The sequence below is a fragment of the Euprymna scolopes genome, chromosome 39 (genome assembly GCF_053919585.1).
Source record: "Euprymna scolopes isolate OS-2025 chromosome 39, ASM5391958v1, whole genome shotgun sequence".
NCBI lineage: Eukaryota > Metazoa > Mollusca > Cephalopoda > Sepiida > Sepiolidae > Euprymna > Euprymna scolopes.
Genome location: NC_136520.1, coordinates 46,677,333 through 46,698,878, shown reverse-complemented (window position 1 = coordinate 46,698,878; position 21,546 = coordinate 46,677,333). Strand labels below are relative to the sequence as shown.

The window sequence follows — 21,546 nt, the reverse complement described above, 5'->3', positions numbered from 1 at the left end:
GTCTTTGCTTGCAGTATCTGCCGGAACAGATGGTATTTATTTGCTCCCCCACCGAGCAAATTAGGCACAAGGCCGATTTTTAATGTGAGGAGTGAAGGGAGGGGGAAGGGAAAAAGGGGACCAGCTCCCGAGAGGTGGGAAATGGGAGCTGGTTAAAGGTCAGGCATGTGGGGTTGCCCCCACATCTGGTCTTTGCTTGCAGTATCTGCCGGAAAAGATACTACACTTTGAGGTATTTATTTGCTCCCCCACTTAGCAACAGATGGTATTTATTTGCTCCCCCACCGAGCAAATTAGGCATAAGGCCAATTTTTAATGTGAGGAGTGAAGGGAGGGGGAAGGGAAAAAGGAGACCAGCTCCCGAGAGGCGGGAAATGGGAGCTGGTTAAAGGTCAGGCATGTGGGGTTGCCCCCACATCTGGTCTTTGCTCGCAGTTTCTGCCGGAACAGATACTACACTTTGACGTATTTATTTGCTCCCCCACTGAGCAACAGATGGTATTTATTTGCTCCCCCACAGAGCAAATTAGGCACAAGGCCGATTTTTAATGTGAGGAGTGAAGGGAGGGGGAAGGGAAAAAGGGGACCAGCTCCCGAGAGGTGGGAAATGGGAGCTGGTTAAAGGTCAGGCATGTGAGGTTGCCCCCACATCTGGTCTTTGCTCGCAGTTTCTGCCGGAACAGATACTACACTTTGACGTATTTATTTGCTCCCCCACTGAGCAACAGATACTACACTTTGATCTTGACCAAAAGGCCAAGTACGATTAATCTATGTGTATTGTAAAACAAACCATTCCCTTCTCTTACTTGCATTTGCACTTCTTCCTCCGCCCTACGGTGTTTCCCTTTTGTTCTTTGTGCTTCGCTTTCATCATTAACACGTTTCTGTCTTCGTCTTTGTCACTTTTCAATTGCCAAGGCATATCGTAAATTAAAGCAGGCGTTTGGATTCCGGAACTTCTGAAATTGAATCCATCAAAATGTTAATTAATTGAAACACGTGTTCAATTTCCATAAACCTGATATCATATGAATGAGCAATGACAAAATACAACAACAACAACAACAACAAAAACATTAAAACTTTCATTTATATTCTATTCATATTCAATTTATGTAAACACGATCAAGTTAGGCCCGTTTAAAAAAATGAACAAGACATTAATTACGAACAACAGAAGATTGCTTCAAAGTTATATATTAATGCTTTATAGAAATAGAAATACAACACCTAATTATGTGCGTATTCGCATCTTGTAGTCACAAAGAAAACATTGTTTCCCCCACCCCTTGCGCTAGAAGTCGTCTTTTTATTGTACAATCTTTAGCGAGAACAAATTAAGAAACATGTCTTGATTTAATTTCGTAAATAAAAGAGCATTACTAACAAAATTGATAAACATTTCTACACACTCGATCGTCTAAAATGTAATTACATCCTCGGTTTATTTTACATTAGGGTAACTTCGTGATGTGGTTTGAATCTCCCAACTGGTGGTAATTATCACTTCATACACTGATGATTGCGTACGCATGAACCACTAGTGTCTGTATATATATATATATATATATATATATGTATATATATATATATATATATATATATATATATATATATATATATATATAAAGTCAAGGTCAAGATTCTTTCCAATTCCAAAAAAAAATAAATAAATAAATAAAACATTACACTGACGACTTTTCAAGTATTTCGGTCGTAGAGAAATCATTTTCATGATATGAAGAAATTACTTTTTCAAAAAAGGGGGATCACATTTCTATATAAAGTTAATGTAAAATGAGCACCCATTTTTTTCTGGTAACCTTGTGATCATTATTTTTTAGTTTGATCGTTTGTTTTTGGGCTGCCTGAAAGTTTTTTTTGGTAAATGTTTACTTACTTTACACTTTCAGATTCATCTTTAAAATAATGACATTTAAAGGGTTTCGGGTATGCTGAAAATGAATATCAACTTTAAATTAGGCGATACCGGGTACTTTGCCGGATATTAAATAGTGTACTTTCTTATGCGGAAAATTTCTTGTGCGCGGAAAATTTAAATGCGATATTCGTTTTCACCATACCTGAAAAACTGTAAAAAGCGCCATTTAAGGGGTGATTATTAAAGTGAAATGTACGTAAAAACTTACAAATAAGCTTTCAGTCGGTCCATAAAATAAAAACAATATATCACAGGCCAGAATGTGGGTGTTCATTTTACGTGAAATTTATATAAGAAAAGTAATCCCGTTTTTTTTTTTTAAGTAATTTCTTCATATTTTGAAAACTAATTCTCGACATCACTTATAAATGTTATATTCGTTTTCGGCACCCCCGAAAAACTATAAAAGTCGCCATTGTAAAGTGTCTTTTGGAGTGTAATATAATCTTGAGATTGATCAAAAAATAATTGCTACTATTTATTCATAAATATATCGCTATGAATACTTCTAAAAAATATAATGTTGCGCCCTGTATGGGGAATAAACAAAGTGTGGTCAAGCTAAGCGTAAATGCAATATTCAGACTTCCTATCGTTGAGTACTTTCTGACTGTTTATCGTTTATGTCCCCTGATTTGGCATTTATATTTACCTAATTCCACTGTATTCCTGCGTTAACTTTTAGGGGGCGTGGAGGTAGAATACCTACCTTCGAAGTCAAGTGTGTGTTTGTGACTGCAGTAATTATCACTCCTACATTGATGATTGCGTAAGCATGGAACAATAATGTGTGTAGGTAATAGGCAATAATTGTTAGTATTTATTTTAAAACATACTACCATTATAAAATGTCATTTTCAGAAAATGAAGTTTAGCTCTTTATAAGGAATTAAGAAAAAGAATCAACCTATGCATAAAGCAACATTATAATTTTCTGTCGTTGAAAACTCTCTGAAAGTTTGCTCTTTATACCTGCGCATCTGAGAGCCTATGGATAGAACGTAAAGGAGGACTTTGTGACTGATTTCGAATCTGTAGACTGGCAGTAATTATAATTCCTACACTGAGGATTGCTTAAGCATGGAACACTGATGGCTGTCGGTATGAAAACACACACACACACACACACACATATATATATATATATATATATATATATATATAGTAAGATAGAAAAACATATGTGGCATTTAAGCTACACAGAATATTCCGCGTTTCATCCATACGAGGATTCGTCAGGCTTATGCAGAGAATTGTTGCAGTCTCGTATTTTTATATACGCATATTCTATAGACTTTTTAGTTAGCCAATCAGCTTCTTAGTTTCCACCGCACCCTTCCTAATCAGCCAATGGGCAGGCACTTACAGAACGAAGGCCCAGTTGACCTTATGTTGAACCCTTCCTTTGTATGTGCTTTTTTAGCAGGGAGTGTAGATATCTAGTGAATTGACCTATTTTAAACCTATATGTAGTTAAAAGTGTGTGTGTGTTTTTTATGTATTATGTTAGTTCATATATATATATATATATATACATATATTATATATATACAATAATTTATGTATACATATATATTTATTTTATTTATTTATTTTCTATTGTTACTTTTAATTTAGAAATTATTTGGTATATCTATCCTAGATTAAAGTTTATCCTGTGAACACAGTTGTTCGCTATTTCTCTCCTAGAGTTTGATAAATGTTTTTTTTTTTCATTCTTTGGGAACGGGTCGTGTTCGCCGACCCACAATTTAATATATATATATATATATATATATATATATATATATATATATATATATATATATATATATATATATATATATTAAATTGCGGGTCGGCGAACACGCACGGTTCCCAAAGAATGAAAAAAAATCATCTATTAAACTCGCCCGGTCCCCACAGAATGGAAAAAAAAATTTTTTTTTAACTTTTAAAGGTGTTTTTGATATAGATGTACATAAAGTATGTTTCAGTTTAAACATGGAGGGTATAATAAAATTGTGGCGTCTGCGTGCGTACCTGGCCATTACAAAATGGAAATATGCCACAAACTTTAAAACGGACTTTTGATATCTATCCACGTAACCACATTTTGATAAGCATGTTTCAGTTTTAAGATGGTATAATAAAATTATAGTCTGCGTTCGCGCCTTACCTCCATAGAATAAAAATATGTTACAAAGTATGACAAGTTTTGTTTTATAGTCGCGTGCAAGCGACTCTATAAGTCACTCCGTCGATCAGTCGGTCGGTCTGTTGGTCGGTCGGTCGGTCTGTCGGTCGGTCGGTCGGTCAGTCGGTCTGTCTGTAACACTTTTTTGCTTGGCCTTTTTGGCCTGTTGTTAATAGATGCTGTTCTTAGCTTTTCAAGTTTTTCTTGGTCTTTTGGCCAAAATAAAAGTGGAGTATCTGTTCCGGCAGATACTGCAAGCAAAGATAATATGTGTGGGAAACCCCACATATGAGACCTTTGTCAATCTAGAGGCAACTCTTCATACCAATTGTCACTATCCAGCTCCCCCACTCCACGGTGAGCTGGTCCCCATTTCCCCTTCACCTCTTACATTAAAAATCGGCCTTGTGCCTAATTTGCTCGGTGGGGTGGCCAACATAAAATGAAGTATCTGTTCCGGCAGATACTGCAAGCAAATACCCTATGGTGGGGCAACCCCACATATAAAACTTTGATCAATGTAGGGGCAACCTTTCATAACAATTGTCATTATCCAGCTCCCCTACTCCCCGGGGAGTTGGTCCCCATTTCCCCTTCACTCCTCACTTTAAAAATCGGCCTTGTGCCTAATTTGCTCGGTGGGGGAGCAAATAAATTCCCTTTTCTTGGTATTTTGGGCAAGATCAAGTGTAGTAACTGTTTCGGCAGGTACTGCAAGCAAAGACCCTATGTGTGGGAGCAACCCCAAATATAAGACCTTGGTTAATGTAGGGGCAACCCTTCATACCAATTGTCACTATCCAGCCCCCCTACTCTCCAGGGAGTTGGTACCTATTTCCCCTTCACTCCTCACATTAAAAATCGGCCTTGTGCCTGATTTGCTCGTTGGGGGAGCAAATAAATACCCTTTTCTTGGCCTTTCGGCCGAGATTAAAGAGTAGTATCTGTTCTTACTACATGCTGTACTTATTGTGATATAAATGGGGGATCTCTTTTCTGTATTGATTTAATGTAAAATGATCACCCACTTTCCAACCACTCAATCCCAATGCCATTCAAGTCATTCTCCAGATCACTCAAGTTGATTTTTAAGGATTCCAGTTGTTTTTTAAGCATTCAAGTTATTCTTAAAGTCATTCAATTCATCCTTAAGTTCATTAAAGTCATTCTAAGTCATTTACATTATATTTATTTAAGTCATTTCAGCCCATTTTTCGGTCATTTTAGTTTATATTTAAGAATTTCATGTCAATCCTACATTCACGCATTCATTACGAAAGTTCGCGACTAATGGCTATCGGCCTTGTTTAATATAGATTCACATAAGAATATTTTGATACGCGTGTTTCAGTTTGAACAGCTGTGGTATAATACAGTTGATTGTTCTCTCTAGGTTTTATAGAATATTTTTTTTTATTAAAATATACTTTAAGAAAAATAAGTTGTTAGGATCTAATGTCGATACCAATTTAAATTACTGAAATAGGATTTGACCAATATTTAAATAATTTAAACTATTTGATATTATTTTCTGTCTACGAGTTCTTGTCCCTTTTAAGTTACTAATTTTTTGTCTTTAAATATCAAAGTTACTTTAAAGCGTTAAATTTGAATCTTCCATTTTTTATAAACTATTTAAATATTGGTCAGATCTTTTTTCCTTCGCAAAGTAATAGAATTTCTTTACTTTTCAAAGGTATTTTCATAGTTTAATTGATCGAATTAAAATTTATTTTTATTAAATAAAAATAATTTTGAAATACAAAAAAAATAGTTTTTCGGGTAGACTTTTAATCATATTTCGCTTGACTCTAAACCATTTGTAGTGGATTTGTGCGTATTTTTGTTTTTGTTATTATAAAGATATTTTATAGAATCACTCTCTTTAAAATTATGGTGTTATGATAAACACTTCCTTCTACGTCCAGCCGTCGAGCAAAGTTCCTCAACAGAATTTCTAGTAGTTATTAATGCAGATAAAAGAAAACATCAAATAAGCATGTTAGGCGATTCACCTTACTAGCATATAACGAAGTGGCACCTTTTATGGTGGATGAAAGTTTTGGTAATAGAAATACGATTTTTCATTCAAGAGAAAACATGCTGAAACGTGTATGTGAACCTCACAGATCTTATGGTATTTTTCAATATCCCTTCCTATTTGTATATGGAGAAGATGGATACCATTTGGGGATTCCACAGATTGGAAATACCACAAAACATCTTTCATGTATGGATTTTTATGCGTACCATTTTGTGACCAGAGATAATTCCTAATTTGCTCGGTGGGGAAGCAAATAAATACCCTTTTCTTGGCCTTTTGGCCAAGATCAAAGTTTAGTATCTGTTCCGGCAGATACTGCAAGCAAAGGCCATATGTGGGGGCAACCCCACATATAAGACCAACCCTTCATACCAATTGGCACTATCCAGCTCCCCTACTCTCCGGGGAGTTGGTCCCCATTTCCCCTTCATTCCTCACATTAAAAATCGGCCTTGTGCCTAATTTGCTCGGTGGGGAAGCAAATAAATACCCTTTTCTTGGCCTTTTGGCCAAGATCAAAGTGTAGTATCTGTCCGGCAGAAACTGCAAGCAAAGATCATATGTGGGGGCAACCCCACATATAAGACCTTGGTCAATGTAGGGGCAACCTTTCATGCCAATTGTCACTATCCAGCTCTCCTTCTCTCCGGGGAGTTGGTCCCCATTTCCCCTTCACTCCTCACATTCTCGGAAGAGAAAACATGCTGAAACGTGTATGTGAACTTCACAGATCTTATGATAGCTTTCAATACCCCCTACTATTTATATATGGAGAAGATGGATACCATTTGAAAATGCCACAAAACATCTTTCATGTATGGATTTTTACGCGTACCATTTTGTGGCCAGAGATAACTCTTTTAATTATCTTTTAATTATCTTTTAATTATCTTTTAATTATCTTTTAACTATCTTTTAATAAACTTTTAATTATCTTTTAACTATCTTTACAAGAGTTAAAATCTCTTCCATCAGTTTGCAGTTCATATGTTTACAAAAGTTGAAGCAGGAAGGCTTTTTTATATCAAAACTCTTCAAAAAAAAAGTTAAGGGCAGATTCTTACATGCATATATAAGATCATATAGATAACGATATTCAAGGTAGCGATACAGGTCAGATATGCATTTTACCTTCTAGCTTCACAGGTAGTCCGCGATATATGCATGGAAGTAACCAAGGTGCAATAACATGTCAGAAATTATACAAAACCAGGCCTTTTATCGCATTCACTTCAAATCCAAAGTGGAAGGAAATACAAATGAACTTTTCCCTGGACAAACATACACCAATTGTCTAGATCTATTGGCTAGGGTGTTTCGCTTGAAGATAATCAAAATGATGAATCTGATAAACATGTTAGAAATCGTTGGATCACTGCGATACTACATGTACACAACTGCGGAGCAAAAAGGGGGCTTGTCTCACGCCCACATAATATTGCAGTTTACCATAAAAATCAACTACAATCAAATTTATTAAATTATATCAATTGAATTACCTATTATAAAAAACTAATTCATCCTTATTTGAAATAGTAAAAAGCCACGTGGTGCATGGGCCTTGTGGTAATATCAATAGAAATTCACCTTGCATGGTTGATGGTGAATGCACAGATAGATACTCTAAAACTTTCTACTTGAAACTCAGTTTAGTGAGAATGGTCATCCCTCTTATAAGATATCGTGTGAAGATAGTGGCTTCTAAACTATGGTCGGCGGGCCTGAGGTTGCCAATACGTGAATTGCACTTCGCTCTCCCTTACTTTCAAAGACTTCAATGCTCACCGAATCAATGTTAATTTTTTTTTTTTTTGCAACTCGCCCGCCTTCCCCCTGCGGGGCTGGACACCAATGTTCAAGAAAATACCATCAGTTATTTGTCAATGTAAGGGAAACCCTTCATAGCAATTGTCACTATCCAGCTCCCCTACTCCCCGGGGAGTTGGTCCCCATTTCCCCTTCACTCTCCACATTATAAAACGGCCTTGTGCCTAATTTGCTCAGTGGGGAAGCAAATAAATCCAATCAATGTTTATTTTTGCAATTCTGTGAACTCTATTAAACATGTTTGCAAATACATAAGGGATCTGTTGATATTAGTCATGGAGTTACTCGATATATCGGCACTAATAAAACATTTTGATATATTTTTGGGCTTCATATTTATGGAAGGATTTCTTCAATCCAGCAGTTTGCAGTTCCTCTTGAAAATGGTCAGAAGGTTTATTTTATAAACGAAAATGCTATCCAAGTCGCCCTAACTCCAAAAGACACAACGCTTACTGCATTTTTAAATTATGTGAACGAGATAATTTTGCAAAATTTCTAAATTATAATCAGCTTCTATCTTATTACACATGAAGTAACTACGCATGACACAAGAGAAAACGAGGAGCTAATGTTGAGGATTAAGCAGGTGTAAAATTTTACACAGTTTGCTCTGTGCACACAAGTCACCGTGAATGTGTTTTTTTTTTAGATTTCTCTTTCATGAAATAAGAGGACCAACTTCATTTTTCTTTTCTAAGAACTAATGATGACAATTACAAGAAAGCCTGTTTGACCTTAAATTTGTAAGAAAATCATAATCAGTAGGGCAGAATTATGGCTGATACTGCAGTGTAACACACACACACACACACACACACACCTACTTCTCTAAGAATCCTTTTTGCAAGAATTCTCAAAACTTGTGAAGTTAGTAATCCATTAGCATTGTGGCAGAAATACAAAAATGATTTATCTGCAGACTATAAATATCAGCAACAACAAAGATTCTTGAGAAAGAAATAGGATTTAGCGAAGACCATGTGATCGCCATCAGAGGGGAGGAGCTTTGCAAATCTGGGTAACCTGAAACTCATCGAAGTGATATGAATAACATCCTCACAGATGTTTTGCGAGAACTTCATAGGATATTGATTCGCTGATAAGATTCATTGATGAGAACGTGCTGAAACTTTTGCCAGACCAACAATATGTTAGAACAGCCATTAAGCAAGGGACCGATATAATATTTTAGATGACCCAAGAGGCAATAGAAAACTTTTCTCGCCAAATTATTTATGGCCAAACTCAGGCAGAGAAAGAAAATAGCCTTACTTGTAGCAAGTTCTGTTGCAACTTTATTCCCTAGAGATCGAACAGCTCACAGATCATTCAAGCTTCCTTTGAATCTGAGTACAACTGATAAACCTGTTTTCAATATAAGTAAAAATTCTGGTATTGCTGAAGTTCTCATAAGAAGTTCTTTGGTAGTCTGGGATGAAGTCTCATTAAAAAAATACTCTAGAAGCTTTCAATAACAGGATTTGCGTGATTCCAACTGTTGGACTTTAGTACTTTCAATTGATTTTAGGAAACGTTGCCAGTTATTCACAGAGAAACTAAAGTAGATGATGTAAAAACATCTTTGAAATCTGCTGGACTGTGGAAGCATGCCAAACTTTAAAAATTTTCTACAAATTTGAAGGCACATTTACATGGAGATTTTGTTTCCGGACAATTTTGCTGATACCTTTTTGAAACTTTGAAAGGGAAGACTGAATATTAATTGGAAAGGTGAAATAAATCAATCAGAAATATCAACCTTGATTAATTCACTTGAGGAACTGATTGAAAAGGTTTTTTTCCATCATTAATTTCAAATTTTACAAATCATGATTGGTTATGTGAAAGGGCAATTATGACACCCAAAAATATTGCAGTGAATAAATAAAATGATAGACTTGGGAAAAGTTTGCTAGGAAGTGAACATAATTATTAATCCATAGACTCTATAGTCAATTATCCAGTTAATTCTTTTGCAATTCTCTCGAGCCCAAAGGTGTTCTTTCACATTGTCTTCGATTGAAAGTAGGTGCTCCGGTCATGCTTCTGTGCAAACTCTCACTACCAAGGTTATGCAATGGAACAATACTCGTTATAAAGAAATCTGTGAGAAATGTTTTAGAGGCCACACTAATTTTTGGCTGTGGAAAAATATGCTTCAAATTCCTTTAATACTTCCAACATGCTTCTTGAGTTCAAACACGTTTAATTTCCCATGCGCTTTTCTTTTGCAATGTCTATCAATAAGTCACAAGGTTAGACACTACAAGTTGTTGGTTTGCATTTAGAAGAGGCTTGTTTTTCACATGAACAGCTATATATATGTGCTTTGAGATTAGGGAGTTAGAACAATCTTTTCGTATTCACTCATAATGATAAAACTAGAAATATTATCTATAAGAACATTTTTTCTGAGAAATTGACGAACTAATAAGTGTCCATTGTTTGCAAGCCGTTTTTGACTCAGCCCTTGAATCAAGGGAAAACGATTTTACAAATAGGATTCTCAAAGGTGTAACAGAATTTCGAGATTATCTTCTGTATCTCTGTAGAAAACCTCCCATGCTGATTTAATGGGCGATGGTAAATGTCTTCGTTTTTTACATTTTTATACAATGCAAAGACTATAATTTTCATCGTCGTAAATAAATATTTATTTGAATCGTATATACACTGCGTAACAAATTGTAAACTCGTTAATAACGAGTTTACAATTTTTTAAATATTTAACAAACGAGCGAATAAAAATCCATGAAACTTTGAGAAAGTGGTTACAATAATATTGAACTACTCCAGTCAGAAAATAAATGTATTTAAAGCAGTATTAGCGAAACTATGGCAGAAGATAGAAATATATGTTGATTTCAGTGTGTCAAGTTATTAACGAGGTTGAGAAAAAAACACAATCTACCCATAACGTGTTTATTCGAATAATTTACAAACATTAAATTAGCTAGGAAAAATGCTTAAAACACAATAACCTCATTGCAATTTCTTTCTTGAGATAATTAATATGGGATGTGTGATTCTTTTTCATGAATGACTTGTAAAAGACGTTGGTCCACAGAATTAGTAAAATTTGTGATTTTGTAAAAATTTATTCCTCGTGATACGTCTTGGAGAACATCCCACAACTCATCTTTGCTCTTAAATTGGCGTCGACTTGCATAGAGGCGTAGCTTCATAATATTCTAAAGGTTCTCAATTGGGTTCAAATCTGGTGAATTCGCAAGTCATTCGATCTTCCGTAACCCGTAGAACCACAATTGTTGCAAATACTCTTTGCTTTTGTTTGCTGCACGCGAGGGAGCATTATCCTGCATACGTTCTTCTGAACGTCATCCTTTGCTTTTCAACCATGGTTCAAAGTGCTCTTTCAGAAAAGCTATGTAAGCATTTGACGTCATTTTTACGCCTTCTGAGACTCTCCATGGGCCAACTAAAGTACTTCCGATAATCCCAGCCCATATCATTATCCCACTACCACCTTGTTGGCGCCTTAAACGCTGATGAAGATGTCGTCCATCTAGGACCCATCTGGGCCATCAAGAGTGACACGCACTTTGAAAAAATCTATTTTCATGTCGTCCTCTTCCCATTTAAATCGGTTTTATATGTAATGTTGCTTTAATGGAGGTTTTGTCACAGGCTTAACAGACTTTTGCCACTTCTTTCAGAAGGCGACATCGAGTACTTTTTGAGACATTCTTGAATCCGACTTGTCTGTCCAGGGTTCTTAACAACTTCACATTTAATTAGGAATAGAGAACGGCGTGAAACAACTCTAGATTTACTTTTATCAGCTCTCTTACGTATCTTTGTAGGGTCCTTCCTATCATTTTTGATATTTCGAATGTAGTTTTAACTTTTGCTAGCTGTTCTGTAATAGCACTCTTTTTAGAACTACTCAAACCACTTTTACGACCCATTTTATTGACGAAACAAAATGCCTTCACACACCTCCAATGACGTGGATTCAGCAATTACGATAGAAAATTGCTTACCTTGCGCGGAACATTACGAAAATTTCACAGTATGCGCAGCTCAGCATTGCCAACGTTTATGAAGGTTTTGATACGAAACTACCGGTAGGTTTCTGAAACTAGTAAAAGAATGTTATCTCGTTAATAATTTGACACGCAGTGTATGTGTGTCACTCTTTCTATTTTGAGTGTATCTTATAATCCTTTTTTTTTATTATTGCGTGACAATCTTCTATGCAATTCTATTTTACATTTAAAGCATTTACTTTTGAATTTTGAATTTTGTTACTGACGCGTATCAATAAAAGCCTAAAGGCAGTGAGTCTCAAACGATAATCGTTAACCAGCTTGACATGATCTTCAAAAAATGTATTCAAAAAACATATTTTACATAAGACAGCTGTCATGTATCACGCATGCGCTGTCGTAAAACAGTTAACAACAGATCTGACGACATCCGCGAACCACTGTTTAAATTTCACCCTTTAGCAATACTTTTTCAGGATGTTTATGGAAGAAAAAGTTTTTCACGTGTCTTAATTCCCGATATACCAAATTTCAAGTCTGTAGATTAGGAATTCGTTGAGTATATAGTTTGAGAAGTGTGCTCACACACACACACACATCATCACTTTATATATATATATATATATATATATATATATATATATATATATATATATGTGTGTGTGTAATTATACACTATAATATTTATTAAATAATTATTAAAATAATTATTAAATACATACATACATTATAATATATATAATATATAGATATATAATATAATGTAATATATATATATTTACACACACACACATATATATATATATATATATATATATATATATAGTAAGTTTAGAAAATATTGCATGGAATTGATGTTGCTTCGTGTTTTTGTGTGGTACTATTATATAAATAAACACGTAAAACATCCAAAACAACGTAAACATTATTCCTATTTATTATTATTCTTGTTCAAAATACCAATAGGGGGTCGACTTTATTATTTAGAAAGCCATTCTTAATATGGAATTAGATATTGGCAGGTCAACGCCGAATGTGTACTAGTGGCCGATTATGATGATTGTTATTAAATTTATAAAAAAAAAGAACGTCAGAAAAAATGTAAGAACACAAACAATGTTTAAATAAGTTTGATCTCTACAGTCTGACGTTATCTTACGTATAGGTCACTTAAAGTTACGTGGTTTTTAGTCTTGACTTTAGAATACCCGTATCATTTTAGTCAAGAGTTGGGAGTCGGTCGGAGTCGAGAGAGGGACAGAGACGGTCAGATCTGCACGGAAGGGAATCAGAAAGCCCGATAGTTAGAATCAGCGTTGCAACTTTCCAAATGGGGAAACATTGGTAAATAAAGTTGCTGAAAAGACAACCCGAGAATTGTTGAATTATTGGGATGAATCTTCTTTGTAAATATAACATGCCTGTTGTTAAACTGATTTTAATACATCAAAAGTGTTGTACATGCATCAATTCAACGAACAAGAGAAAGAACTAGATTAAACGAACACGCTATATACATACGTCATATAAATTACTGTGACACGTCTATACAAACGTATATGCACTTTATATACACATATTCATTAGAGGAACTGTTAAAATGTTTTTGGTTGTGGTAAGGGTATGACCCTAATGATTCCGACGATCTTACTTATAAGTTACGGTTAGGACAATAAACCAACAGAAGCCTTCAAATTTATTATACAAATATCGAATTTTTGATCCAGTTCAGTTCGCTGTCAACTTGAATCGTGACTGCATTGATTCTTCGCCGCCATCTCTGTTATTCAGAATTGCTCAACACTCGAGATCGTGACTGTATTGATTCTTCGCCGCCATCTCTGTTACTAAGAATTACTCAACACTCGAGATTGTGACTGCATTAATTATTCACCGATTTGATTTACTACCGCCATCTTTGTTTGTTCAACATAATGTATCAACATTGAACAGGACTATTTTATGCCACTAGACCGTACACTAATTTAGACACAAACACACACACACACACACGAAGTTAATGAGAAAAGTGCGGACAGGCGAATGGACGAACGAAGAAACAGACGAATGGACAAACGGACAAAGGTGAATTTACAGGTCTACCCTCTTCCTGGGGACCAATAAATTTTCTTTCAATAATAAAAACGAAAGTCAAAAGCTTCAATTGATTAAAAAATAAAAAATATATGTAAAACATTCGAATACGCGAAGAAATATATCCAATTTAGAGATGATATATTTGATACGGTTCGTTTTCAAATTATTTATTTTATTTATTTATTTATTTATTTATTTATTTTTGCGTAAATAAAATCCAGACAGACGAGTAAAAGTGTTGACGAATTATTTTATTTGTTTTATGTGGAAATAAAATTATCCGCATGGAAGAAGTTTAGTAAATGCTGCCTCAGTAGAATATTTTTCCTGTTTTTTTTTTTTTGTTTTGTTTTGTTTTTTGTATAAAGTCAATTTGATTTAAGTATTTACCATTAATCAGATCTTTAACTAAACGCTTCTCGAAGAGAATTCAGACAGTCTCCACACAGTATGATTTAAATGCAGACGTAAAATCTATCATTTCTTTAACTTATTTTTATTTATTCATTTACAGGATGGAACGATAATTTGTCGCTCTAAAGAAACAAGACTTAGAGCTTTATCTTTAAACTTTTATTGAAAAAAAAATCAATTCAGATAACTTGATTATATAGTAGAGCTGATATCTATTCAATGTAGCCGCCTCGATACGGTTCCGCAAATGAGAGCATGTCCTTTCCACAAGCGCCCGCGGGAGCCCGGCGAATACTCGGAGTATAGCAGCGATCAGGCTAGCTTCGATTTTGTGGGAGGTCCTGTTCGTAATGTTCTTGACTTATAACGAAACAAATTAGTTTACCGGGTTCAGGTTGGGGTAAGAGGGGACAGTGGGAGAAGAGTACAAATCGTAGCACTCCTTCTGAAGCCAAACCTGGGTCTCTTTGGACTTGTCGGCGGGTGTCGAGTCCTGCTGTCACACCTAGAGCATGCCAATGGCCACCTGATTGCAGCAGGGGATCACATAACCTTTTAGCACATCCAGGTACACTTTGGTGCTAACTTTGAAGCCGACTTCGAAGATGTGAGGTGGCATAATGCGGTCCTCAGTTGAAACCCCACCATAGACCATACCCATGGTCAGAAACTTCGTTTTCTTCACCCTTGGCACGTCTTTGTAATTCGTGGAAATCCAGCGATGCATTTTGAGGGTGCTTGCAATAATTCTATTGTCATAACTTGGAGAGCATGAGTTTTATTGTGGCGCATCTCCGATCTCACTCGTTGAACATTGTGTCACTTTTAGACGATAGACGGCTCCTATTGCTCCTGGGATTTGTACACTACTGGCCAACTAGGAAATGGTCTGTAACAACAAATAGAAAACCGGTTTTCATCAAACGGAAATGGAATCATGTCTTTTCTATGGTGACAATTTTATCTTTACATTTTGTGCTTATCATTAATCAGATCTTCAATTGAATATTTCCCGGAGAGAATTAAGACAGCCTACGTACCATATGATTTAAATGCTAGTAGACGTAAAATTTATTATTCGTTTGACTCCGTATTTATTTGAAATAGGGAAGGGGTAAAAAATTGTTTTTATTAATTCGGCGTAGTTAAAATAAATCATCCTTTTATTACCGAGTCTCTCAAATCAGTGGCTGTTGCATGTTTTAAATATATGAAGCTTACTTCTCTTTTTTTAAATGGAAGTTGTGTTGGCTTTAGCAAATAATTAAAAAATAAATGAAATTAAAAATAAATTAAACAAATCAATTCTCCGATAAAAAAAACAACTGAAACGATGCAGTTACTACAAACTGTAACTAATATTGTTTCTAAAGCGATTTGAAACATTTATTTTATACTTTTGAGGATTCCAGAAACGTCATTCATTAAGCGTATAATACACCCATGTATATAACTCACTCTCTCTCTCTCTCTCTCTATATATATATATATATATATATATATATATATATATATATATATATATATATATATATATATATATATATATATATTAAACAATAATCTACGAATACATGTTTTACGCTTCTATCGCTCCTCAGCGTAGCTGGACTATTCTAAGATTCGAACCTCAGACCATATGTTCCATCGTGGAGTGTGTTAACCCTTACGCCACTAGGTCCTAATTGACTTACAACACTCGACCATAGTATACATTATCATATCCTTATCTAGAATAATACGGTTATTAGCGTCTTCAAGGGTAGAAGCGCTAATAATCGTATTATGGTTTTAAAAACCAACAAAAAAATCGGCATATACAGCGTGACCCCCCCCCCAAAAAAAAAGCTAAATGGAGTCCATCTAGAACATATGCTGTAGAACGGAGAAAAAAGGTCAAAGACCCTAGTGTTTTGATGTGCTGTTTTGAATATAATAAACTAGTTATGGCCAAAGTTTCATTTCATTCGGACAAAACACTAAGAAACGGTGCCTAATTAGTGGTGGGGCCCGTTTTTTTTGGAACACCCTGTATATATATATATATATATATATATATATATATATATATATATATATATATATATGTTTGTGTGTGTGTGTGTGTTTACGGAAAAACTATGTTTACTTAATTATATTTCACCTTTTACTCATACCAGTCCTTTAATGTTTGAAGCTCGATGTAACTACACAGCAGATACAAATACATGACGTCTATATTCCTAATTTCGAGATGTTAACCATCTTACCGTTTATTTCTTTGAATACCTTTAAGTGCACAATTTTTGACACGACTTGTTTAATAATACGTGTAATGGTTATGTATTTGTGGATTTATTACGCCCTTAAAAACACCGGAAGTAAAGGAACACATTGATTATAAAAGAAAGTGTAAGAATTAGAAGCATAATTATTGGAAGAGAAGTTGCAATTATTTATCTATTTGTTACGACATCTTTGTATTTAATATATATATATATATATATATATATATATGTATTATACAATTACATATATATATAAAATTATATGTATATATTGAATTATGTATATATAAAATCATATTTATTAAATCATATTTATTAAATTATATATATATTAAATTATATATATTACATATATATATATATATATGTATATATATATATATATGACTACTTCATTTAATCCCACAAATTAATATACGAAAGTATAAATTTATGAGTAAACTTTAAGTGTTTACTTCAACAATGCTCAATACGTAGGTAGAGCTAGGTAGTAAGTTATAAAATATATACGGCGATTAAGCTCCACTGAATATTCTCCGTTTCATCCACGTTAGGATTCATCAGACTATATATATATATATATATATATATATATATATATATATATATATATATATATATATATATATAGTTTTATGCCTGATGAATCATAGCGTGGATGAAACACGGAATATTCTGTGTAACTTAATTGCAATATATATTTTATAACTTACTATATATATATATATATATATATATATATATGTATACATACATACATACATATATAATACATATATATACATATATATATATAGGGTGACCCCCCCCCACCAAAAAAATATGGGCCCCAACTCAAATTAGGCCCCGTTTCTTAGTGTTTTATCCGAATGAAATGAAACTTTGGTCATAACAAGTTTATTATATTCAAAACATCACATCAAACCACAAGGGTCTCTGGCATTTTTTCTCCGTTCTACAGCATATGTTCTAGATGGCCCTTATTTAGCTTTTGTTTTTTGGGGGTCACCCTATATATATATATATATATATATATATATATATATATATATATATATATATATATATATTGTGTATCCCAAAATTGAGTACACCCCTCACATTTCTTCAAATATTGAAGTATATCTTTTTATGAGAAAATGTTTTTTTAACATAATAAAATGTAGTCTGTCTGCAGCATATATAATAGTTAATTTATTTTCCCCTCCAAGTAACTTAAAATATAGACATGAAAATGTATATATTGACAAATTTCCTTAACGGGTGTACTCACTTTTGTTGCCAGGGATTTAGTTTTTAATGGTTTTATTTTGGGTTATTTTAAGGGGACAATAAATTAACTCTGTTATACATGCTGCAGAAAAAGTACTTTTTATTATGTCAAAAATCATTTTTTCAGTGTTGTCCCATGAAATATATACTTCAATATTTGAACGAAATGCGAGGGGTGTACCCACTTTTGTGATACACTATATATATATATATATATATATATATATATATATATATATATATGATAGTGATTGCAACGTCTTGTCAGACGAGTGCCACTCCCTCACACACTTAAAGTCCATGAGCCCAAATGCCTGAGGGAGTATTTATACATAGATGATGTTACAGATTCGTAGCTTTATACTACAGCTAATTCTCTCTCTCGGTTGAAAATGTTGAGATCCAGCAACAAGCAAGAGCAAGATAGGCAGCAACAAGTTAAACTGCAGACCAGCTACTGGTCTCCCGATTTATGGTTTTTTACATCAGAGATTTACTTCTCCTAGAAAGGTTGCTTTAACCACGGGTTACGGTAGCCCTATCCCCCCGAACACACAGATACATACACACAAACACACACAGTGCTAATTATCCCTTGGCCCAGAAAAAGGGTTCATTCGCCCTTTGGAAGGTCTTGTTTTTAATCCTTTAGAGAGACTAGCCAACCTCCTCACCAAACATCTTGTGGGGGGACCAGTTTAGTCGCCGGTGACCCGACCATGAGGCAGGTAGTACTGGGTTACATGGTACCAGTAGCATATGACATGACCTGATATACATATATATACATATATATATATACATATATATATATGTATATATATATATATATATATATATATATATATATATATATATATATATACTAGATGTATATAATCTGCGTCGCCAGGTTTTAAAATATTGGAATTAAGGTTTACTCACATAATATTTTGATATACACCGAATGTACTTACTACCTACGATTTTTCATCTATGAAATTAAACAGGAAATTAAATGAAAAATAATTCTCACTCTTTAATATAAAACCTTACTGCGGTTTTTAAATGCAGCTGATGTAGGTTAGTAATATTTTAGAATAAATTAAATTAAAATAACAGTTAATTAAATAAATCAAATTTAAATAATACATGTAGTATTATTCAAATAAAATGTACATTATAGGCATAACATAATTTGCATATTACATTAAAGAAGACCTTTTTTAATAATTAACACAATGTTATTGTTTTTTGTAATATTATTGTCTTCATTGTTCTATTATATATATATATATATATATATATATATATATATATATATATATATATACTCATGGGCAACAAAATGGGCCAAGAGTGAAAGAAGGAAGGAATCGACGTTTCAATATTTTTCCATGATTTTTTGGCAATTTTAACTGAAAAGTTCTATTTTGCAGATCATTATCATCATAGCATATAAGAATAAGTGGAAAAATGAATCCTAAATATGGCAGTCCAAAATGACTTACAACTAGATATTTGATATTTTAAGAAAAGAAAAAATGTAAACATCTCTTTCTGTAGTGAAGCGAATTGGTCAAAGGTTCGAACTTGAATGCTTGGTAAAAGGAAAATCTGGATCTGGTTGCCCTAGAGCATTCATTTTCGAAGGACGACCACAGGCTTAAATTAACTGTTCTGAAGGATTAAAAGAAAACTTATGTTGACCATAGCAAAGAATTCAAAACAGGAACTCGAAATTCTCGTTCTAGATATACAATATCTAGACGAATGAAAGAAATAGATTTTTCTCCTAGAAGGTGTGCACAGAAGCCGTTTTTATCTAAGAAGAACATCAATGATAGAAAGAGATTTTCTCGTAATATGGCAAGAACGATACAGACAGGTTCAGAATAGTTTGCTGGTCAGATGAATAAAGATTTTGTCTTGTTATTGATGCTCCCGATGCTCCCGAATGGTGCAATCGAAGAACTGGAGAAAGATTTTCACCAAGTTGCATAAAAACGACGGTTAAACAAGAGAATGGAGAGATAATGGTATGGGGAACTTTTACTGCAGCAGGAGTTGGGGAATTTATTGGATATGAGAAGTCAATCAATGCGAAGGAATACATTTGACTATTAGAAACAGGACTGTTACCAAGTATCCAGAAGCTAGGAATATCTCAGAACATTATTTTTCAACGCAATAATGCCCCTGGACACACTGCTAAAGTCACAAAAATGTTTTTTTTAATAATTCAAGTAATGTGATATTGTGACCAGGTCAAAGCCCCGATTAAAACCCAATCGGGAATATTTGGTTCATAATATCTCGTGTATTGGATGGAGGAAACTTTTCGAACAATGACAAACTGTGGGAAGCTGTGCAAAGCGAATGGAATAGCATCTTCTCTTCACAATGTTCCACTTTGGTTGAGAGCATGTCTAAAAGAATTGATCTTTTAAAGAAATCAAAAGGGAATGCGATTCCATCCTAAGCATTTATTAAAGTAAATGCCTTGTTCTGTGTTATTAGTCTCGTTTAAGTTTCCTTGTTCAATTCTTCTTATATATATATATATATACATTTGATTGCATAAAAGTGCATAAAGTCCGTTTGCATAATAAAAATTAATATAGGAAACATTCCTTTTGTACATATTTATCCAATTTTGAACAAAGAGACCGACAAGAAGTCGACTTTATTAGAAAATGTTTCCGTTTTCTCTTTCTAGACAGTCCTTTCATTCTATTTTTCTTTAATATTCCTTATTTTTCCTTATACTTCTCTTTGATATTTACCAAACCACGCATGTGTATTGCCGAAATATTCGCACGCATGCGCATAGACGCGAACAAACGTCATTACTCGTGCCATATTGAACCCAATCAACTTCATAATTCCATTCGTACTTGATGCCTTTGTTTTGTTTTGTTTTTTGTTTTGTTTGTTTGTTTGTTTTTTCCTGGAGAGATTATCGTGACGAAACGAGTTGTCTTCTATTAATTTCTTTGGAAGTAGCTTATGCCCAACAGAATGGAGGATCAAGTAAAACATTGTACATGACACAAAAACAAATCAATTACTATGAATAGTGTAATTAACTCTTATGTTGTAAACACAGTGAAAGTTGAAATGTACGAGTAGTTGATCAATGTGGACGGTTTTAAATGGAGATGGATTAACAAAGAGGCGTAGACAATAATCTGATAAATAATGAAGACTAGAACGAAACGAATGGTTGAAAAGATTATAACACGGAAATTTTTAATTAAATGATTTGAATTAAAATTTGGAAACTAATGATTTAGAAGAGAAAATAGAAAATCATTATAGAAAAGAAATCTTTGTTGTTGTTTCGGTTTGTTCTAATTTACCCAAAACAAGCCATCGTTCAACTTGGACATGAAAGTCTTATATTTGAGACAAAATCGGCTAATATTTGGGACGATTTAGGACATAATTGGCTAATATTTGGAACAGAATAAATTAATGTTTGGGACATAATTGGCTAATAGTTGGGATAT

General features: G+C 33.9%; 1 protein-coding gene and 1 pseudogene across 1 annotated transcript in view; both read left to right on the top strand.

Moving 5' to 3' along the window:
* The window catches only part of LOC145263777 (gamma-aminobutyric acid receptor subunit beta-like), a 757,317-nt gene that overhangs the window by 54,961 nt on the left and 680,810 nt on the right, over positions 1–21,546 (top strand). The window lies entirely within an intron of this gene.
* Positions 6,654–6,777, top strand: LOC145264049 (U2 spliceosomal RNA; annotated as a pseudogene).